Here is a 24,784-nt window from a genome sequence, read left to right on the forward strand (position 1 = left end):
GTGGTGAAATTTGTTCCTTTGTGTCTGCAGTACACTGCAATATTTAGTAATAAAACTACAGATTACAATTAGTATGCGTAAAATTATATTTATAATGTAGTGCAAACGAGAGGGAAAATACTGAGGGGGTGTCCTTGGGTTCTTTGCCCATTCGGAAATCTGACAGTGGGAAAGAAGCTGTTCCTGAGCCGGTGAGTGTGTCTCCAGGCCCCTGTACATCCTCCTTGATGGTAGCAATGAGAAGAAGGCATGTCCTGGGTGTTGTGGGTCCTTAATGATGGATGCCACCTTCTTGACTGTGTCCTGGATACTGTGGAGTCCAGTGCCCATGAAGGAGCTGGCTGAGTTTACAACTTTCTGCAGCATTTTCCGATCCTGTGCAGTGGCCTCTCCACACCAGGCAGTAATGCAACCAGTTAGAATGCTCTCCACAGTACATCTGTAGAAATTTGCAAGTGTCTTTAGTGACAGACCGATTCCCCTCAATCTCCGAATGAAATATAGCCGATGTTGTGCCTTCATTGTAACTGCATCAATATGTTGGGCCCAGGATAGTTCCTCAGAGATGTTGACAGGCAGGAAATGGAAACTTGCTCACCCTTTTCACTTCTGATCCCACGATGAGGACTGATGTGTATTCCCTCGACTTCCCCTTTCTGAATCCACAATCAATTCCTTTGTTTTAATGATGCTGAGTGCAAGGTTGTTGCTGTGACACCACTCAACCTGCTGAGCTATCTCACTCCTGTACTCCTCCTCGTCACTATCTGAAATTCCAGCAACAATAGTTGTGTCATTGGCAAGTTTATAGATGAGCCTAGCCACACAGACGTGTGTGTAGCGAGAGTAGAGCAGTGGGCTGAGCACGCATCGTTGAGGTGTGCCAGTGTTGATTGTCAGCAAGGAGGAGATGTTATTTCTGATCCGCACAGACTAGGGTCTCCTGGTGAATATCCAGTTGCAGAAGGAGGTACAGAGGCCCAGGTTTTGGAGATTGTTGATTACAATTGAGGGTCTGATTGTGTTGAACACTGGGCTGTTACGCTTTTATCCTGGTGATCTAAGGCCGAGTGTGAGCAGTGAGAACTGTTGACAGATTGTTGCGATTGGCAAATTGCAGTGGGTCCCTGCACACAGACAGGAGTTGATTGACCATGACCAACCCCACAAAGCACTTCATCATAGTAGTGAGCGTCACTGGGCGATAGTCCCTGAGGCAGGTCACCCTGGTATTTTTGGGCACTGGTATGATTGTCAACGTTTTGGTGTGTGTGTGTGTGTGTGTGTGTGTGTGTGTGTGTGTGTGTGTGTGTGTGTGTGTGTGTGTGTGTGTGTGTGTGTGTGTGTGTGTGTGTGTGTGTGTGTCTACGTGTGTTCGCACGCTTGAGCAGAGAGACAGAGTATTTGAGGCTTTCCAGTTTGATGCAGGAATATTTCCAGTAATTGGTTTGCCTCGAAAGACGGGTTACAGTGTTGGGCCGACCATTCGGATCAGAACAAAATAATTCACCCAGCAGACTGAGCTCACAACCCGCTCTTGTGTTTCAGAGAGTTATTTACAAATTGAAATGTACAATTTAAAATGTGCAAAGTGAATTTATTATTAAAGTATACGCATGTCACCATGTATAATCCTGGTATTTGTTTATATTGTAAATGCAGTAAACTCAAGAACCATTGTAAGATGAATGAAAGATCTCCTCCAACAGGACAAACAAAACAACTGTGTGCAAAAGACACCAAATTCAAATACAAAAGAATAAAACTAATAAATAACCCAGAAATAAACATCAAGAACATGAGATGAAGAGCTGTTGATTGTGTCCATCGGTTTTGGGAATAGTTTAGTGATGGGGCAAGTTAATTTGAGTAAAATTATCCCCTCTTGTTCAGGACCTGTTGGTTGAGTGTAATAACTGTTCCTGAACCTGGAGTAGAGGCTCCTGAGGCTCATGCACCTTCTTCCTGATGGCAGCTTTGAGAAGAGTGCATGGCCTGTGTGGTGGGGGTCCTTGATGATGGATGCTGATTTCCTGCGACAGCACTCCACAGAGATGTGCTCAGTTGTGAGGAGAGTTTTACCCGTGATGTACTGGGCCATATCCACTATTTCTAGTCGGATTTTCCTTTCAAGGGCTTTGGTGTTTCCATACCAGGCCATGATGCAACCACTGAACATGCTCCCCACCACACATCTGTCGAAGTTTGTCAGGGTTTTAGATGTCATTCTGACTCCACGTAAGCTTCTAAGCAAGGACAGACAGTTCCTGCTTTCTTGTAATTGCACTTGTGTCCCGGGCTCGGGACAGATCCTCTGAAACGTTAACACTGTGGAATTTAAAGTTGCTGAACGTCTCCACCTTTGAGCCCCGATGAGGATTGCATCATGAGTTCCTGTTTCCTCCTCCAAAGTCCATACCCAGTTCATTGCTCTTGCTCTCATTGAATGGGAGGCTGCTCTTGGACCATAAGACCATGAGAGACAGAAGCAGAATTAGGCCATTTGGCCCATCAAAACTGCTCTGCCACTTCATAATTGTAAATCCATTTTCCCTCCCAGCCCCATTTTCCTGCCTTCGCCGCGTATCCTTTCATGCCCTGACCGATCGAAAGTCCATCAACCTCTGCCTTAGCAAAAGGAAAAGCAGCATCCGTCATCAAGGCAAGATGAGGTGCGGCACCTCCCACTCCGTACCCATCCATTTCTGTCCTTCCCCCCTCCCTTGCCTACAAACCTCGCTTTCACTCCCAACCATTCTCTTCTCCCCCTCTCAGCTTTCTGAACTCACTCTCGCCTCTCTCTCACAATCTCCTTCCCTCTTCCACACTCGCCCACTCTCTCCCAGCTTTCTGCTTCACTCTTTCCTCCCCAGTATACCCCATTCTCCTATTGAACCCTCTCTCCCCACGTTCTTTCTTTCACTCTCACCCCTCTCTTCCCTCCCTCTCCCCTTCCCTTTTCCCCTTTCTCCACCCCTCTCCAGTCTCCCCCACTCTCCCCTCACCCCCGTACCCCCTCTACACCCCCTCTCTCAGATCAATGATTCTCTGCTCTGTTTACACTTGTTTAGTAGATTGTTCGTATCACTTGTTTCGTCATCAATTCCTTCGCTCTTTGTTTTAGACTTGGGATTGTGTTTTTCATTATATATTGTACTTCTCACTTACTGTAATCCAACAAACAATCCCGCAGCATCCTCGGAAAGTTCCCACTCCACACTGATCGAATCCTCTCATCTTGCTGATCTCGGTCCGACACGTCAACTCTTTATTATTTTCCATAGAGGTTGCCTGACCTGCTGAGTTCCTCCAGCATTTTGTGTGTGTTGTTCTCCGTTACACCTCCTCCTCTCTGTCCGTTTCTTTTCCCATTTCCTGCACCTCTCTCCCTTCCACCATTCTTACCCATCTCTCCCACGCGCTCTCACTCCCTCTGTCCCTCTCTCACCCCGACTGTTCATTGCAGTCTCTCTCTCTCCCCCTTTATCACTCTCTCTCTCTCACACACACAAACCTCTCCCCTGTATTACTCTCGCAATCACTCCCACACTCTCCTCCGCTCCAGCCCTCTCCATCTCTCCCGCCTCCACGCTACTCCACTCCTTCCTTTCTCCCTCTCTCCTTCCCTCCCTCTCTATCACACCCCTGTTCCCGCTCTCCTGCTCTCCTTTGCCCAAATTTCACGTAAAATTGTTCTCCCTCTCTGCCTCCCCACTCTCTATCGCTGATCACGTTCTTAACCACCTTCTTCCACCTTCTCTCGGTGCCTCTCTTCACCGACAACCGAGTGATACGGCAGAGGAAGAGGCCCCGAACTCCGCGATGTTCTGCCGAAATAATTAATCCAACGAAACCTAATATTAATCCATTTTTCCTGGACAATGTCCGGATCCCTCCGTTCCCTGCACGTGTCTGTGAAAAAGCCTCTTTAAAACCCTTGTGGTATCGAACCCGCCAGTAGCCGCAGCGGAACATTCTAGGCACGCAGCGCGCTCTGTGTAAAACAGAAACTTCTGCCGCACATCGTCTTTGAACTGTCCCACACTCACCTTGAAATCACGTCCTCTGGTAATTGAGATATTCTCTTGGTGAACAAACGATGCCGGTTCTCTTCTCTCAGATCTCTACTCAGCCTCAGTCTGCCTCTGGTCTCCCCTCAGCCCCCATCGCTACAGAGGAAACAACTGAAGCCTCTCCAACCTTTCATTCCCTCTGATCCATGAGGCAACCCCTCCATTTCCAGGACATTAACTCTCACCCGATCCTCCCTCCGCCGTAACAGGGTTAGAGTTCCTCCTGTTGTCAACCAACGACCAGCGGTTCTGTGGTGGCGATAGAGTCACCCGGATGGTGAGATGTGTCCAGGTGCCAGGGACAGGGATGACTCCGATCAGGTCCCTGGCATTCTAAAGGGGGAGAGCGAGCAACCAGACTTGTTGGTAAATATTAGCTCCAATAACAGGTAGAAAATGTCAGCAGGACCTGAAAAGAAATTTTGTGAGTTAGGTAAGGGGTTTGGGAACCGATGTGCTACCGCCGAGGATGAGGTAGTTGGTTTGTAGACAGAGACAGTATGTTGTGAGACTGCCGGCAATGAGAGGCTGCTGATAGGGCAACCTGGCAGTCGACAGGATGAGTTGCAATGGAAAAGACGCACAGAATCTAAAAGGCTGAACACAGGACTGAAGGTATTACACGAGGAATTTTGCAGATGCTGGAAATTCAAACAACACACACAAAATGCTGGTGGAACACAGCAGGCCAGGCAGTATCTATAAGAGATGCACTGTCGACGTTTCGGGCCGAGACCCTTTGTCAAGACTAACTGAAAAGGAGAGATGCTAAGGGGTTTGAAAGTAGTGGGGGGAGGGGGAAATGCAAAATGATATGAGAAGACCGGAGGGGGTGGGATGAAGCTATAAGAGCTGGAAAGGTGATTGGCGAAAGTGATACAGAGCTGGAGAAGGGAAAGGATCATGGGATGGGAGGCCTTGGGAAAAAGAAAGTGGGGAAGCACCAGAGGGTGATGGAGAACACCAGAGAGAGAGAGAAAAAAAAACAAACAACTAAATAAGTCAGGGATGGGGTAAAAGGGTAAGAGTGGCATTAACGGAAGTTAGAGAAGTCAATGTTCATGCCAACAGGTTGGAGGCTACCCAGCCGGTATATAAGGTGTTGTTCCTCCAACCAGAGTGTGGATTAATTTTGACAGTAGAGGAGGCCATGGATAGACATATCGGAATGGGAATGGGACGTGGAATTAAAATGTGTGGCCACTGGGAGATCCTGCTTTCTCTGGCGGACCGAGCGTAGGTGTTCAGCGAAACGGTCTCCCAGTCTGCGTCGGGTCTCACCAATATATAAAAGGTCACATCGGGAGCACCGGACGCAGTAAACCACACCAGCCAACTCACAGGTGAAGTGTCGCCTCACCTGGAAGGACTGTCTGGGGCTCTGAATGGTGGTGAGGGAGGAAGTGTAAGGGCAGGTGTAGCAATTGTTCCACTTACAGGGATAAGTGCCAGGAGGGAGATCGGTGGGAAGGGATGGGCGGTGGAGGTGACGAGTGGACCAGGGAGCCGCGTAGGGAGCGATCCCTGCGGAAAGCAGAAAGAGGTGGCGGAGGGAAAGATGTGCTTGGTAGTGGGATCCCGTTGGAGGTGGCGGAAGTTACGGAGAATTATACGTTGGACCTGGAGGCTGGTGGGCTGGTAGGTGAGGACAAGGGGAACCCTATCCCGTGGGGTGGCGGGCGGATGGGGTGAGGGCAGATGTACGGGAAATGGGAGAGATGCGTTTCAGAACAGAGTTGATGGTGGAAGAAGGGAAGTCCCTTTGTTTAAAAAAGGAAGACATCTCCTTCGTCCTGGAATGAAAAGTCTCATTCTGAGAGCAGATGCGGCGGCGACGGAGGAATTGTGAGAAGGGGATAGCAGGCTGGGAAGAGGAATAGTCCAGATAGCTGTGAGAGTCTGTAGGCTTATAGTAGATATCAGTAGATAGGCCGTCTCCAGAGATGGGGACAGAAAGATCAAGAAAGAGGAGTAAGGTGTCGGAAATGGACCAGGTAATTTTGAGGGAAGGGTGAAAGTTGGAGGCAAAGTTAATGAAGTCAACGAGCTCAGCATGCGTGCAGGAGGCAGCGCCAATGCAGTCGTCGATGTAGCGAAGGAAAAGAGGGGGACGGATACCCGTATAGACTTGGAACATGGACTGTTGCACAAAGCCAACAAAAAGACAGGCATAACTGTGACCATTCCGGTCGCCATGGCTACACCCTTGGTTTGGAGGAAGTGGGAGAAACCAAAGGAGAAATTATTGAGAGTAAGAACTAATTCCGCTAGACGGAGGAGAGTGGTGGTAGAGGGGAATTGGTTAGGTCTGGATTCCAAAAAGAAGCGAAGAGCTTTGAGACCGTCCGGGTGGAGGATGGAGGTATATAGGGACTGGACGTCCATGGTGAAAATAAGGCGGTGGGGTCCAGGGAACTTAAAATCATTGAAAAAATTCAAAGCGTGAGAAGTGTCACGAAGATAGGAGGGAAGGGATTGAACAAGGGGGGGAATAAGGCAATGTCAAGGTATGCAGAAATGATTTCGATGGGGCAGGATCAAACTAAGACAATAGGTCTACCTGGACATGCAGGTTTGTGGATCTTGGATAGGAGGTAGAAATGGGAAGTGCGGGGTGTGGGAACTATGAGGTTGGTGGCAGTGGAGGCAGATCCCCAGAGCTGATAAGGTTGGTGATGGTATAGGAGACAGTAGCCTGGTGCTCGTTGGTGGGGTCATGATCAAGGGTAAATAAGAGGAGGTATCAGAGAGTTGTCGCTGTACCTCGGCCAGGTAGAGGTCAATACGCCAGACGACAACAGCTCCCCCTTATCAGAGGGTTTTATAGTGAGGTTGGGAGTGGTGCGGAGGGAGCGGAGAGCAGAGCGTTCGGAAGGAGTTAGGTTGCAATTGGAACAGGGTGTGGTGAAGTCGAAACGGTTGATATCCCTTCGGCAATTAGCAGTAAAGAGATCCAGAGCAGGCAGAAGACCAGAGCGGGGTGTCCATGAAGAGGAGGAGGGTTGAAGACGGGAGAAGGGTTCATCGGTGGGGGTAGGAGTGTCCTTGGCAAAGAAGTAAGCTCGGAGACGGAGCCGGCGGAAGATGAGTTCAGCGTCATGGCATACGCGGAACTCGCCGAGGTGTGGGCGAAGAGGGATAAAGCTGAGGCCCTTACTGAGGACAGAGCGCTGTGCTCAGAGAGTTGAAGGTCGGAGGGAATGGTAAAGACCCGGCACGGATGAGAGATGGGATCAGAGGCGGGGGGAGGGAGGCTGGTAGTGTCAGTAGAGAGGGAAGGGTTGGAGTGAGAGGAAGATGGAGCCTCTGAGGGCCCAGGAGCTGACGATGGGATCTGAGAGAGAGGGGATTGCAGAGTGGTGGTGGGGGAAGGGGAGAACGGCCTTTAATAAAGGCCGTTTGATTCATAGAGATGATATTAGTTAAAATATTTTCAGGATAAAGTGATCGAAATGGCGGAGATGAACAACATTAAAAATAATCCGGGATTCCATAACGGGGGTAAAAAAAAGAAAATAAAAACACCCAGTTTACAAAGCCCAGAAAAAAATGTCGATATCTATTGACGCAAGCCCCAGGAAAAGCATCGATGCTGTTATAGCTCCGCCTACGTGGATATAAAAAAGTAATCTCTGTCCCCCTCTACCGGACATAAATCTCATTACAGTCGACATATATCTCAGTATAGTTAACTTGAAAGGATAGTGTTTTTCCTATAAAACAAAACGACCTTCAATTTGAAAGTAACCTTCATAGTATTAGATAAGGGAAGAAAAACACATCCAAAACAATTCTTGAAATATTTGCACAAAAGAAAAACAATCGCCATCTTTAAATTATCCAATGTCTTTAAAACACAAGAAAAGCCAAATAATTACTTAAAAGATCATCAATAAAGCATACAGAATAAAACAAAACAATTAATTCATTTAAATGCTGAAAAAGAAAAAAAAGAGTTTTCGATAGTACAAACTTAGCTACAGCCTATCAACAGTTCTCCCACTATATCTTCTGAGGTTAAAACCGTCCAGACCACTCTTTTTCAAAAGTAAAAATGAATTTTAAGCTAAAAACTTTCTGTGACCACCAGATCTTCCAGTGCTATCAGTCTTTACACTGCGAGACACTCAAGACATTATAAATCATTAAAACTTCAGGCTTCAGACTCGTCGTGGGTGAAATATTTGCACAAAAAGAAATTCGATCACCATCTTTGAATTATCCAATCTTTCCTTAAAACGTAAAGAAATCCAAACAACTACTTAACAAAAAAACTTTTAAAAAAAGCATACAGAACAAAAAAAAAAACAGTTGGTTCATTTAAATGCTGCAGAGAAAAAAAAAACTAGATGTTTCAGAATTATCTACAGTCTTTCAACAGTCCACCTGCTATATCTTCGAAGGTTAAAACCATCCGAACCAGTCTTTTTCGAAGCTAAGAATGCATTTTAAGGTAAAAACTTTCTATAACCATCAAATCTTCCAATTTCATCGCTTTACACCACGAGACAGTCAAATTATTACAAATTATTCAAACTTCAGATTCGCCATCGGACTCATCAGACAAAGAGTTAATAAAACGCAATGCTTCGGCTGGATCATCAAAAATACGAACTCCAGAATTATTAACAAAAAGCCTTAATTTGTCTGGCTATTGTAATAATGGAAAGAGCTTTTTTTGAAAAGCTAATTTCATAGAAGAGACAAATGCAGCACGTTTCTCAACAATTTCACGTGGAAAATCTTGAAAAAAACGAACTTCTGAACCTTGAAATTGAAATAATCTTTGTTTTCTTTCAAGCTTAATAATGCGGTCCTTGTCTCCAAGACGGAGAAAACGCACAACGACATGCCTGTTTTTACCTTCATCCAAAGATTATAAAGCACCCGTTCTGTGAGCCGATTCAAGCTCCAGGGGTTGCGAACAAACCTCCGGAAATAAAGACTGAAACATTTTAGCAAAATAATCCAGTGTGTCGGCAGATTCTGACTTCTCTTTTAATCCAACAATTCGAATATTATTCCGACGCGATCGAGCTTCCAATTCCACGATCCGTTGTTGAGCCTTTTCCAAACGAGAAGAAAGGTCAGCCGCATTTCGATTAACTTCTTTAAGATCGAGGCTCAGAGAGTCAATTTCTCCTTCAAATGTCTATTTCAGTTGAGTTATTTCAGCGCAGATACCGGTGATTCGAGATTCCAATCTCTTGACCCAAGGGGGTTCTTCCGAGAACTCGTCAGCTTTGCTTAGATTTTCCGTTAGATGGGTCGGGATTTCGTCTGGTGTTCTTCGAAGTAGCCATAATTATAACTATTGTGATGCAAATTTGACTGAATACAGTTAAAATTTCGAAGTTTAAATCGGAAAAGGGAGATTGAAGGCGGACAATAAGCAACTGGGTCTTACATGTCCGTAGCGGGAGGCGGAGTCCGGAAGGGCTTTGGATTGAATTATGGAAAGGATGTTTCCCATGGTCGGAGAGTTTAGGATAAGAGGGCATAGCCTCAGGAGAGAGGGGCGCCTTTTCAAAACAGAGATGTGAAGAAATTATTTCAGACAAAGGGTGGTGAATTTGTGGAATTTCTTGCCACATGCCGCTGCAGAGCCCACGGCGTTGGGTGCATTTAAGGCAGACATTGATAGTTTCTTGATTGGACATGGCATCAAAGGTTCAGGGGAGAAGGCCGGTAGCTGGGGTTGAGGAGGACGGAAAGTAAGGATCAACCATGAGTGAATGGTGGAGCAGACTCGATGGGCCGGATGGCCTAACTCTGCTTCCATGTCTTATGGCTTTATGGAAATGAGGATCGAGCAGGAGACTGCAAGACTTTGTCTGAGTTTTACATTTGGACGGTCGGTGCTGTTACGCGTGGGAACCCACAACGCCGTATTTGTAACCCTTTTTTATCTAATGTTATGATTAATGATATTCTCTCTGAGACAGGCACTGAGGTGTGTAAATCTCTATATGCAGATGATGGAGGTCTATGGTTTAGAGGCATAAGTTGCAATTATACTGTATATTGGATCCAATTAGCAGCTAATAATTTTGAACAGTCGGCAAATATATGAGAATTTAAGCTTTCAGTCGCTAATGAACAAGTTCTGTGTTTTATAAATGTGATTAATAGGCATGCAGTTGATTTGAAATGATATGGTCAAACTCTTCAAGACGTGACAGCGGGAAGATTTCCAGGCATGTGGATGGATAATCAGCTGGCATGGAAGTGCCATATCAGAAAATAATAACATTAAATATTCTCAATTGTCTATTTGGGTGTTCTGGGGAGCTACATGAATATCGTTGTGGACCATGTTCATTTGTTTCATTGGATGTGTTCTTGATTATGGCTGTGTGACTTGTAGATCAGCGTCATCTTCAATTTTAAAGTGTTCGGAAGTGTTCTGGGGCAATAAAATGGTCCCCTGTTTCAGATTTACTGGTTGAAATGAGCAAAGTTTAATTGCGGAGATTGCAAACTGGATTCATTAGACGGGACAAACAAATTATCATCCTGTTGAAGTTGTGTTCGAGGACGGTTGGTAACATCACACGAAGAGTGTTTTCAAGTTTAGGTGGCTGGGATCTTATCGCGCTGGGAAGATGGGATTGTGGGATTACGCAATGTTCCCCAATGTCACGTTCTCTGAAACCCCATCTTGTTCTGCCTCTGACTAGCTGATTTTAGGTCACACAGTTTAATAAGTCTGAGAATTCTGCAATTTCCGAGAGTCTGTTGGTTTAGCAGTATATTTCAGAAAACTATTATGATATATTAGCTGTTGCAGAAGAATCAAAAGATAACAACTGAGATGTTCCTCTGGCTATTTCTGTGCCTCAATTACAGGTAACGACAAAGAAACAACTTACTAACCATTATATCAGTACATAGAGAAGAATTTGTTGCCATCATTTTAAGCTTACACTGGGTGGAGGAAATTTGTCCGTGTAAAGCTCTAATTTATTCACATGCCTTTTCGGTTTTGATGATTCTTAAAACAGTCTATTCTAGCGGTCGGTCAGATTTACTGTTGGAAACTCATTGGCCCACTTCTTATGAGTTTTATGGTTCTTCTTGTGGGTCTCAACCTGCACGGGGATGTTGAGTTACAAAAGCTGATACAATTCCAGCGGTGGATAAAGACCTTCCACCCGGCAAATCAGAAGCTAAGGGGTTGGTGGGATTGAGAATTATAGCAAGACTGTTGGGATAATGAGCATAAAGGAAACACCACTGCAGAATGCGTAACTGTTAGCTTAATGGGGGAACGGAGTAAAACAAGAAGGGAAAGAACTTTATTCAAAAAAGAAGCAGTGAAGGTTTTTTTTTCTAATTCTCTGCACCACACTCCAGTCCAGTTAGTGGCGGGAATGAAAGTTTTAATTTGATCTGTCAAACGCCTTTTAACCAAAACCCGCCCCATTTCGTTACATTAGCAAATCATTCAAGGGGAAGGCGGAGAGTAGTGTGATTGACATTGGATTCGGCAGCCAGTAATCGACTAGATCCCCGGCGTTTTGAGGGCCGTAAGGTTGATATATGCAAAGGGAATAGATGGACATATGCACAGACCAATGGCTGGACAGCGTTTCGGTGCAGGTCTTTGACTGTCATCTGGCAGGTCCAATGCAGTACTGAGTCTCCAGGACGGTGCTTCGCCCCTCACAAAACACATACTATCCTAACGTTCCAGAGCTGCCGGTCGATGCGACAACCTGCCGGGAATAACACCTGGGTGATCAGGGGGTGAATGTGAGGAGCTGGAACCCTCACTGCAACCGCCTTTGGCTTGTGCTCAGGTCGCGGCTTTATTGATGAACTGAAGCACCGAGGTGACCGGATATTTCACCGCGCTGATCACCTGCTCCCTGAATTTCGACTGAGTCACCGCGTAAATAAATGTGTTCGTGCAGCAGCTGAAATCTCTCAGCAAAAACCCGACGTACTGAAATATTACTTCAGAATCATTGAAATCGAATCCTTTTGCGGAGACCTGATAATATATGAAATTTACAACCATTGTCATCCACAGGAGGATGAAGCTGCCGGAGAGGGTGAAGAGTAAAACCACAGACCTCCTCCTGCTCTCCATCTCCGGGTCACTGCGGTTCTTCCCCTTGCTCTGACCCTTCAGCCCCTTACGGACCCGACTGGCCACTAAAATGTGCCTGACTGTCAGAGCGTTGAGCAGCAGGATCCCAGCGAAAGGGAGGAACGGAGTTAAAACCGTATCGAGCCAGTCATATCCCACCCACCAGGGGTCAGTGAAATAATTGTCCTTGGTAATACAGAGCCACGGTACATTGTCGATGATCATCCGGGGTTCCCATGAGAAGTATCGGGGAACGTTTCTCAGACACGACAGTACGCCGGTTGTTGTCAGAACCACAGCCGCAGTTTTCCCGGTGCAATATTTTGTTTTCAGCTTCCGGCAGCAAATGGCGACAAACCGGTCAAAGGTGAAAATGACGGTGAACCAGACAGAACAGTCTGTGGCTGTGAAGCTCAGTACATCGATAACACTGCACACAGGGGTGATGCTCAGAAAACTCCACCGGAAGTAATACACTCTAATTAGCCACAAAATGACCTCAGTGACAATGTTCAGTAGATCGGCCGCTGCCATGGCCACCAGGTAGCGAGTGGTGCAGGTAGAGAGGCCGCACTTTCCCCGGGGCAGGATCACTATCGCCACTACATTCACTGGAGAGAGAGAGTGGGAGAGAAACAGACACTGGGCATTACTTGTCACATTCTCCAGGAATTAACACCGGATCGAGTTGCAGCTAAAGATGTCTGTGAACGGCTGCTAATCTAGCACCAGACGGGTCACACTATCACTGAACTGTTTTCTTCAGTGTGGAGATAAAGCAATGTGTGGGCAATCGTCGGCGATATAAACGAGCTGAATGAGCAACAACGATCGCTGCTGATCCCGATTCCAGTCACTGATGGGGCCGGTTTCACTGACTTAACCGTGACTGACCAGGACTCTGGAAAACCGGCATCTGATGTTTCCAAGATGAGATACAGAGGGGAGGAACACACTGGAAACACTGGAAACAGTATTAGCAAACAGAGACTGAGTGGCTCAGTTAACGGATTAATTCTACACCGCAGATCAATTCGATAACAGACGTGAGCAGATCCCTGGACACCGGATCGGGTGATCAGACCAAATTATTGACCAAACGGCAGCAGGTTACGATTTTGACAGACTCCACAGGGAGACGCGAAACACAGCACCAGGGGCTCTCTTTGATCAATAACTCAGAAACAGTGAACCTGACATTGAACCCCCCCCCCCCCCCCGCCAGTCACACCTTCTCGGAGAGCTACCTGTCCTCAGCACTGGGACAAATCTGGACAAGGTATCATCAAAGGCAAGAACAGCGTTTGAGTCGAACCCGTGAGTTAGAGGAGAGACAGGGGTTTAGTTCCCTTTGTCATTGAATATGAAACATCGGAAAGTGGAATTGACAGGATCGATATCTCTGACGGATATTTGTACAATGATCATCAAGTTGGAAGATTGTAAAATGAACATGAATAAGTTCACACCGGTAACAATCAGAAATTCCAAACATGAATCCCTCTGCTCACTCACCGGGAACTCCAACAACGGCAATGAACACGTACAATATTTTCTCCACACTCATGTACATATCCAACAATGCAGACATTTTCTCTGTCCAGTGATTTGGCCCCCCTGTGTTACACGCGATCTCTCGGAATGAAATGCTGAGGCAGCGCATGCCTCGGGTTTTTAATACAATTCAGTGACTCCACAGGGACAGATTTCAACAGATTTAAAAATAAAGATTTTAAATTATTTACAAATCGATTACATCAGACACGTGAAATTCCTGCGGTGACGGATCGCGATTAAACTATTCAATTAATATGAAGACCATTGGGAGCTAATTTGTCCCAACTCAGGTGACTGAACAGTCCGAGTTATCTTATCAATTGAATGTGCTTCCAGTGTAAATATAACCATTTAAAGTAACCATTTATTGGACACAAAATATTGAAGTAAATTATGCCATTGTAGCTTGTGAAATTGTATTGAATCACGAACACTACGCCGGCTGGTGTTGTCGTGGGATCAGCGCCGGACTTCGGAGCGAAGGTTCCCGAGTTCGAATCCATCCGGCTCCAAAAAAACCTTTGTGTGTCTGTGTGTGGGTACACCGACTGTCTCTGCCTGACCCTGCCGGACTGTACACGTGTCCATCTCCAATTCACTTTACCCCCTTGGTTTAGTCCCTTCTCATCTGTCTCCCCAAACTGCACAGCTCCAACCCTTCACAAAATGGCTGCCTGAACAATAAAAAAAGAGAAGAACAGAGGGCATAATTCAAATTGCATTTATTAGTAATGTATGTACAAATGAAATAACTTCGAGACTTGTCGCAGCTCCAAATCAGGAGGCACCCCTACATGCACATTAGATTGTGCCAGAGCAAGAATCATTTTAAACAGTTCACAAAAAAGGTTGTCTCCATTTAAAACATAGGAAGAACAAAGGTCAAAGTTGACATAGCATATTTATTAAAGTATGGATAAACGGAAAATCCTTGAAATCCGACACACCTCCAGATGCCCCGGCTCACCCAGGTTAGTGTTCATCCCCAAATCCGCCAACACACCCAACTTTGTTCAAATCTGTCAGCATCAACAAATTTGTGCTCACCAGAAAACCCTCAATGAACCTTCAAATCAGTGTCCACCCCAAAGCATCCGACACCACGAAATCCTTGTCCACTCACACATTCGCTGACATACCCCTGAAGCTGTGCACATCCGCAAAGCTGGATGCTCCGTCAAACCCGTCCGCACCACTAGATTCACTGGCAAACCCCGAAATATGCCGACATCCCCATTTATCTGACCAAACCATAACATGTATCATCCTGTCCTGGTGACGTCTGACCTACCAATCCCCTGCAATATTGTCACAGTATGTCCCCAGGAAATCTTTTTCGCAATCTTCACCACTTTCCTCACCACGGCTTCTGCCCATTTATACTTAATAAGGTTACTGGGACACTGATACTTCTTCACTTTCCTAAACGCCTTGCCCCACTGCCTAATCGCCTCTGCACACTCCTCAGTCCACAGTGATACAGCCTTTCTCCTATTAATTCTGTTTGTAATGGGAATCACTTCCATCGCAGTTTGCTGAATAACGTGACATAACCTTTCATTGTAAAAATACACATCTTCGTCAACATTCTGCAGCAGTTCTAGAACTACTGTGAATATTAAATCTCGTACCCATTCAGACACACAAGTTGAAAAATTGTTCTTTAATCAAACCATTACCATCATTCCGCAAACAAACCCTCAGTGAACTGCGTTAAAATCTCAGCAGCAGACAACTCTTCGTGAGCGAGAACAAAATATACTTTCTCACAACTCAGTAGAAAGTTTTCCACAGGCGTTGTAAACCATAATCAGTTTTATACAACTGCCTGCTGAATCAAATATTTCTACAGCAAGTCCCACATACGGTTCATTCACATTCACAACTCTGCACCCTGCCTCCTTCCTTATAAAACTGTCAGCACTACCTCTCTATCAAATGACCAATCACGCCAAACGACAATATAATCCTGCACAGAAAAACTTAACTGTGAAGATAAACTCTTTTCCTGAATACTCAAAACATCGGGGGATTCTGACAAATGAGAAACAGACTTCTTAATGTGTTGACGATGAAAAATCAGGCTGGGATAGACTAGGATGCAGATACTCCACCCATCAGATCTTCATTTACAGCTTCCAACATAACACCGGTTACACCGAGATACCTTTCTGCAGCTTTCACAATCATTTTATGTTTTTGCCAGTAGGATGAGATGTCTGATCAGTGCAATTCACCACATCCATTATTAGCATCACAAACTCCATTGTATCCACCAATACAGTATCTTTCCTGAGAGAACTGTGATGCCGACATATATCCACTGACCTCCTAGTCTATACTCTGACTCGGAACACTATATTATGTTTAACAGTCAGAGTCAGGTTTAACTTTTTGCAAGGTATCTGCATAAGACACACCCAACTGTACTTTAACCTGTTGAACTGATCCGCCTCTATTTTCCTGAGGCAACATAGTTGTTGTTTTCACATTCCCACCTCTCTCCATGACTGAAATTCACATTAACTAATCATCTCATTTGACCCATAGGTTCCTCTGCCAGTGACAGCAGGGACAGTGAAGGGTCTGAACTACGATCGGCCTGGTGGAAATCTGCCCCAATCTCAGACCCTCCTCGTCTGCTCTATCGCTATGGCGGAGTTCAGCGATACTGCTGTCGGTGGTCGTCGGCCGCGACATCCACAGGGACGGGCGTGGCTCTCCGTCCACACCTCCGAGTGTCTGTTCCGGCGATGTTTGCCAGACCTCACTCAGCCTCCGCCGATGCAGAGAAAATTGCGCCACCAGCCGGCAGCAGGCACTCTGGGAGTTATGAACTACGATCCTCCACACTCCTGGTGAATCTCCTCTGGAGACCTGCACAAAATATACATTGTTTAGAATTCAACAGTTTAAGAAACTTACCAGGTCAGGCACAATCTGTTGAGAGGGATACTGTCGAAGTTTCGGATGGAACCCTCCAGTTTCAGCATTGAGAGTGGCCCTTCCAGGCTGCACCGGTGCCCACCAAAATTGTCCCATATGCCTGCGTGTGAGCCATTTCCTCTGGACATGAGTTAGCTTGAATAGTCACATGGGCACAGGTGCTGAAAGGTTATTTTCCCTGCTGCAGGAGTCTTTAACTAAACCTTTCCTATACTATACTTAATCACAATGCCCTTTAAATTTGTATCAGTACAGGATCACAAAGGAGGTAGTGTGTGGTCTCTTATCGAGCAGTAAGGTGGAATTTTTACTCAGAGCCTGGTAGGATATACTGCAGATTATTGAGAGAGGCAGGAAATGACATCACTAGTGACTTGACCAATATATTTGTGTTCTCTGTAGCCACGACTAAGATCTCAGAAAAGCGCTGATCGAACTTATTCTGTTATTTAAGAAGGGGGGGGGTGGATAATCCTGGAAAATATAGACTCACGTTAGGTGTAGACACGTTTCTAGAGAAGATTCTTAGGGATTGGAAGTAGAGTTATCAAACTCCTCACACATCAACATACCCATCGTCTCCTCCAGAGTGTGATAGTCTGTTTCGCGACGGCCCTTTCGGCCGGCACCAGGACCATCCCTGCCGTCCATGTACCTGTCCAAGTGTCTCAATGGAACCTCATTTCACCCCTTCCACTGGCGTCTCATTCCACACTCACACTGTCCTCTGAGTAAAGAAGTTCCTTCACATTTTATCCTTAAACCCTTTTCCTTTTACCCCGAACTGATGAGCTCTTATTCAGGCCTCACCCAACCTGAGGGGGAAAAGCCTCAGCTTCGGTGCGAAAAAACCCTTTGAATCTTTCTCTCCAACTCAGGTCCTCACCTCCTGGAAACATCATTATAAATGTTCGCTCTAATCGTTCACGGTTCTTGATGTATTTTTTCGTGTAGATAGGTGACCCTGGGTAGACACATGGAACTTAGAAAAATAGAGGGTTATGGGTAAGCCTAGGTAGTTCTAAGGACAGGTTCAGCACAGCTATGTGGGCGGAAGGACCTGTATTGTACTGTAGGTTTTCTATGATACAAACTACACACAATACTCCAGGATTGTCCTCAGTAACGTCCTTTACAACTTCAACATAACATTGCAATTCGTGTACTCAGTACTTTGATTCATGAAGGCAAATGTGCCAAAGGCTCTCTTCATGACACTGCCCTGAACTATGGAACTGTATTCCCGGATCCCTCTGCTCTCCGCAGACCACAATCCCCGACCAGTCACTGTCTGAGTTGGACCCTGTTGTTCCCGGCAAAGCGCAACACCTCACATCGGTCCTCATTACATTCCAGCTGCAAAACCGTCAGCCCATTTATCCAGCTGCTAAACTCATCTCCAAGTTTTGATAATCTGCCTCACTGCCACTCATGCTCTGTATCCAGGTGTCATCTGCAAACCCAGTTTACCATATTCCCATTGAAATCCAAAGTTACGTGGAGCTGAGGAGGACGATGGCGCCTAACGGCGACTCCTTGTTTGCAACTTCGGAAAGAGCTCTAGTTCTATTTTAATATCTTTATTTTCCCTTTCATATTTCTTTTGAAGACCCCGACCTGGAATTACAAACCGGCGTATGTTCTTTACGGGAATGGGACCCGTTCTCGGAGTCTGACGACTGGCCGTTATTCGATATACCAAGGACGAGGGCTAAAACACCAGCGCGCCTTCAGTATTCCGGGATTTCGTGGCTCTGGACAGCTAACATAAGCTGTTAGTTATGTCCCCCCTGTCGTTGTGAAACGGGGACACCCATTTTTCCCTTATTAGAGAGAGAGACTGGTATGTTGAATTACCGGGTGAACGTGTAGTCTTTGGGGTTCTGCAAGTCTGTGTCCCTATTGACGCTTTGCTGCACGTTTCAGTGCTCGGTTAAGGGCGCTGATGCTTTCGTTAACTGGTGGGTGGGTGGAGGGGAGATGGTTGCTTTGCTACTGCTTATGCATGGGTGGGGTGAGCTGAGGGGAATTTGGGGTGCTAGCATTTAACTCTCATTCATTCTTTGGGGCTCTCTGTTTTCGTGGATGGTTGCGAAGAGTAGAATTTCAGGCTGTATATTGTATACATTTCTCTTACATTAACTTCACATTTCAAACATCTGACACCTTTGAAATACTTCTATATCCTGTCCCTTAGAATGTCTGCTGTTACGTATTCAGGCAACAATAAATACAGATGAGCTAGGCAAAGGTTTAACAACAAATAACATGTTTATTAAACCCTGAAACAAACCCCCTCAAAAGTAAACAAACCCAAACGTAACCGGAAAACAGCTGCTGTGCGACACATTCACAGTTCTTAATAGCTTTGCAGTCCCAAACAGTCTTTAAAGCGGTATTGGGAAAAAACAGTTCTTTAGAACGATATGTCGAGAGAAAACAGTTCTTTATAGCGATATGCCAAAAGTTCAAAAGCTCACAGTACTTTTAAAAGGAGAGACTATTTAAAGCGATGTAAATTCTCTTCCACGTCGATGTCCTTCGATTCCCCGGCGTCGAACTTTCCCACGAAGAATTTTATAAAATATAATGGCTCAAAAGTACTGACCTTTCTTCCCACACTATTCTCAATCCTTTCTGGTCAACCCAGGGATTAACAACGAGAATAGTCAACGAAATCCTTCCGAATGAGGATCAAACAAGGTCGAACTCAATCCACCGTCGAAAATCGATTTTCCTCGATCTCCATCTTCCAAACTTTTGTTCACTCTCCATCAGCAAAGAAACCGTTGGCAGTGACCTTTTAAACTTTAGGCATTATATAAAACTTCATTTTTAACTAAACTGCGTCATCACATTAAATCACGCAGTGACATGAAGTCATCCTGGCAAATTCCGCCACGAACTGCCCCACCTGACAAGGTGGGTCTTCCTTTTATACCCTGTAGAAAAAACCTGTCACATGACCTCTACTGGCGGGAAAATGACATCACTCCACCATCACAAAACCATTACCTCATGTCCAGTATAACTTCAACCCCAGTCACGTGACAAGGGTACCACTGTCACGTGTCACGGGTACGTAACACCTCCCTCCAAAAAAAAACATTTTTGGTCTGACAAGAACAAAAATTTTAACAATTTCTTACAAAAAAAAACAAATGTATAAATTATATAACATACACAATATATAATACAGTAGGAGTGTTACAATAAAAAAAACCACTCCAAAAAAAAAATATTACATTGTACATTCAACATCGAGATAGACAATCAGCAACCACATTATCTTTACCTTTAATATGAGTTATCACAATATTGTACTCTTGTAACATCAAACTCCAATTTAACAATCTTCTGTTTTTGTTTTTCATCTTACTCAGAAAAACTAACGGATTATGATCAGTGTAAACAATAAGTGGTTTTTGAGTTGTACCAACATATACCTCAAAATATTCCAAAGCTAAAACAAGAGATAACAATTCTTTCTCTATTGTTGAATAGTTTCTTTGATGCTTATTAAATTTCTTAGAAAAGTAAGCTACTGGATGATCAACCTCATCACCCTCATTCCTTTGCATCAATACTGCTCCCGCAGCTTCATCACTAGCATCTACAGCTAATGAAAAAGGTTTTTCAAAGTCAGGTGCCTTAAGCACAGGTTGTTGACATATCATTGTTTTTAATTTTTCAAATGCTTCCTGACAAGGCACTGTCCACACAAACTTTACATTCTTCTGCAGAAGATTAGTTAATGGAAGGGCAACATTAGCAAAATTCTTACAAAATTTTCTATAATATCCTACCATTCCCAAAAATCTTCTGAGAGTTTTTTTCCCCGTCGGAGTGGGAATCTCTAAAATTGCCTGAACTTTTGCCTGAACAGGAGCTACCTTACCTTGACCTACAACATAACCAAGGTAAGTCACAGTGGCATGTCCAAATTCACTCTTGGCTAAATTAACAGTCAAGTTAGCTTTTGAAAGCTTTTCAAACAATTTCTCCACTGCAATTATGTGTGCTTCCCAAGTATCATTTCCTGTCACTAAATCATCAATATAAGCATCAGTATCTTTCAATCCCTGAATCACAGAATTAATCATCCTCTGGAAAGTACCTGGGGCATTCTTCATCCCAAATGGAAGAACATTATACTCATATAACCCAGATGGAGTTACAAATGCAGAAATCTCTCTACCTCTGTCCGTTAATGGAACACACCAATACCCTTTCAATAAATCAATCTTTGTAAGGAACTTTGCTTTCCCAACTTTATCTACACAATCATCTACTCTAGGAATTGGATATGCATCTGTTTTCGTTACAGCATTCACCTTTCTATAGTCCGTACAAAACCTAATACTACCATCAGGTTTTGGCACCATAACACATGGCGAACTCCAATTCGAGTTAGAATGTCTAATAATATCATTCTCTAACATGTATTCAATTTCTTTCTCAGCAAGTTCACATTTTTCCATGTTCATCCTATATGGATGTTGTTTAATAGGTTTGGCATCTCCAACATCTACATCATGTGAAGCTATCGTAGTCCTTCTCGGAACATCTGGAAACAAATCCTTATACTTAAAAATCAATTCCTTCATCTGTTGTTTCTGCTCTAGCTGTAAATGTGCTAATTTCTCATCCATATTTTCCAAAATAGTTGAATTAGGTAACCTAACAGAAACAATGTTAGATTTAGAATGAAAGTCAGATGAATCATCTATCATGTTCCCTGTTAAATCAAACTCATTCTCACTAACCACAACAGTCACAGTATCAGATTGTTTCTCAAAATATGGTTTAATCATATTTATGTGGCAAAGTTGTGTTGACCTTCTGCGATCTGGAGTTTTTATTACGTAATCCACATCATTGATTCTAGACACAATTTCATAAGGTCCATGAAATCTAGCTTGTAAAGGATTTGTCTGCACTGGGAAAAGAACCAGCACCTTATCTCCAGGCTTAAACATCCTCACTCTAGCTTCCTTATCATACCAAGTTTTCATTTTCTCCTGAGCCAACTTTAAATTTTCCTTGGCTAAACTACAAGCTTTATGTAACCTGTCCTTAAATTTCAAAACATAGTCCAACAAATTAGTATGCACTTCCTTACTAATCCACTGTTCCTTCAATAAAGCTAAAGGTCCTCTAACTCTATGCCCAAACACAAGTTCAAATGTACTAAAACCTAAATATTCCTGTACCGATTCCCTTACTGCAAATAAAAGTAAGTTTATACCCTCATCCCAGTCACTTTCATTTTCCACACAATATGTCCTAATCATATTCTTGAGAGTAGAATGAAACCTCTCCAAAGCACCTTGCGATTCTGGATGGTATGCAGACGAAGTGATTTGCTTAGCTCCCAATTTATAAACTATCTGTTGAAACAATCCAGACATAAAATTACTACCTTGTTCAGTTTGTATTTCCTTAGGCAATCCAAAATAAGTAAAGAATTTTATAAGAGCCTTCGTCACAGTTTTAGCTTTTATATTCCTAAGTGGTATTGCCTCTGGAAACCTAGACGAAGTACACATGATAGTCAACAAATACTGATAACCAGTTTTTGTCTTTGGTAATGGACCAACACAATCTACAATAACTTTAGAAAACGGTTCACCAAATGCTGGAATAGGTTGTAATGGAGCTACTGGTGTAACCTGATTTGGTTTACCCACAATTTGACAAGTATGGCACGTCTTACAAAACATCGCCACATCTTTTCTTAAACCAGGCCAGTAAAAATGTTTTAAAATCTTGTCCACAGTTTTCCTTACCCCTTGATGTCCACCTAAAGGCACACTATGAGCTAAAGTCAAAATCTCATTTCGATAAACTTTAGGAACAACTACCTGATAAACAACATTCCATTCCTCACTTGCAGGAATTGTAGGCAACCTCCACTTCCTCATCAACACTCCTTTTTCCAAATAATATCCTACTGACACCTTCTCAATTTCACTACCTAGTAAAGCTTGTTCCCTTAATTTTATAATCTCAGGATCTCTATTCTGCTCTGCTATCATCTCCTTCCGAGACAGAGATAAATCTTCATAGTCAGACTTACTCCCAGAATCTTGTTCAAACAACGAAGGTAAGAAAGTCTCTGACACATCCTCAAAACTCGAATCCTGAGTCGAACAGTCATGAGTAACAACCTCATTCTGCACATCAATTTTTTTAGCCATCGCTCTAGTCACAACACAGGAAGAATCTGTGTTAGAATTCACCTCTGGTTCCTCTGATTCCATTGTCAAATGCACTTCAGGAAAAACTTGTCCACCTGCCAAGTCATTACCTAACAATAAAGAAATACCCTTCACAGGTAAGCTATGCTTTAGTCCTACTTTAACATCCTGTAACTAACCCTGACTTTAAATTTACTTCATGTAAATGTACAGGCATAAAATCACTTCCAACACCTCTTATGTAATTTACCTCACCAGTATCACTCTCTTCATTAAACTTCAACACACTATCTCAATCACTATCAGTGATTGAGAAGCTCCAGTATCCCTAAGAATTTTTATTGGCACCAGAGTAGATCCTTCTTTCAAGGATACAAACCCTTCAGTTATAAAATGATCATATCCCTTTCTAACTTTGTCAGACTCTAACAAATCCTCATTTGTGTTTACCAAACCCTGTAACTTTACAGGTGCTTCAGTATGTTGCACACAAGCATCTGGAACTGCTTCCTTCTCTTTCTTTTTCAATTTGAAACAGTTAGCTATTACATGGCCAGGCTTCTTACAATGGTTACAAATAAGACCAAACTGTCTTTCCTTCACAGGTTTTCCTTCCTCCTTACCTCTCTCATTAACCTCTGATTTAATTTCTAATTTACCTGGAGTCTCCATATTATTTTTCCTCTTGAAAATTCTACCCTGAGGAAATTTATTCTTATGGATTAAAACATACTCATCAGCTAATCTAGCACAGTCCTGCAATTTATCAGTATCCCTCTCATTTAAGTAGGTCCTTACTTCAACAGGAATGCTTCTTTTAAATTCCTCCATTAAAATCAGCTCTCTCAATGTCTCATAGTCCTCATTTACATTTTTAGAAGAAACCCATCTCTCAAAACACATAGCTTTATCATAGGCAAATTCCACATAAGTCTTTTCCACAGACTTTTTCAAACTCCTGAATCTTTCCCTATACGCTTCTGGGACTAATTCGTATGCTTTGAGAATATTCGTTTTCACAATATCATAATCTAATGCTTGCGCAGCAGTTAAAGCTTTGTAAACTTGCTGTGCTTTGCCTTTAATCACACTCTGTAACAACACTGACCATTTATCTTTCGGCCACTCTGACATCCGAGCAATAGTTTCAAAATGTTGAAAATATCTTTCCACTTCTGTTTCACTAAATGGAGGGACCAATTTAATTTCTTGACTAGCAACAAACGGTTTTTTAAAATCAGAAGACTGATTCCCAGACCTTAATTTCGCCATTGCATATTCAAAATCTCTCTGCTTTTGTTCAGCTTCCATTTTACACCTCTCTAACATCATTTGTTCGATTTGCAACTGCATCTCCAGATTACTTATTTGAAACGATTCTAAAATCGATTCATCAAAATGACCCGAAGCCACAAAATGTGATGCGATCTTTCTCTGTATTACAGCTTTTGATGTAGTCGCCAAAATACCTTTAAGTTGCAATCTCTTAGCAATCACAGATACTTCAGTTTTTTTCGCCGTCGCTAACAAATCCGCGTCTGGCGAATCCAGAAACTCATCAATATTCATCGTTGCCGAATACCACTCACAAGCCAAACAAACAAAAAAACCGAGCAATCCCCGTTACCAAAACACCGATTCAAAATTCAAAAAGCATTTTAAACTCAAATGATTCAATCCCGGACGAGCCCCCATAATTAATGTTACGTATTCAGGCAACAATAAATATAGATGAGCTAGGCAAAGGTTTAACAACAAATAACATGTTTATTAAACCCTGAAACAAACCCCCTCAAAAGTAAACAAACCCAAACGTAACCGGAAAACACCTGCTGTGCGACACATTCACAGTTCTTAATAGCTTTGCAGTCCCAAACAGTCTTTAAAGCGGTATTGGGAAAAAACAGTTCTTT

Source organism: Hemitrygon akajei, unplaced genomic scaffold, assembly GCF_048418815.1.
Source record: "Hemitrygon akajei unplaced genomic scaffold, sHemAka1.3 Scf000034, whole genome shotgun sequence".
In the NCBI taxonomy this organism is placed as follows: Eukaryota; Metazoa; Chordata; class Chondrichthyes; order Myliobatiformes; family Dasyatidae; genus Hemitrygon; species Hemitrygon akajei.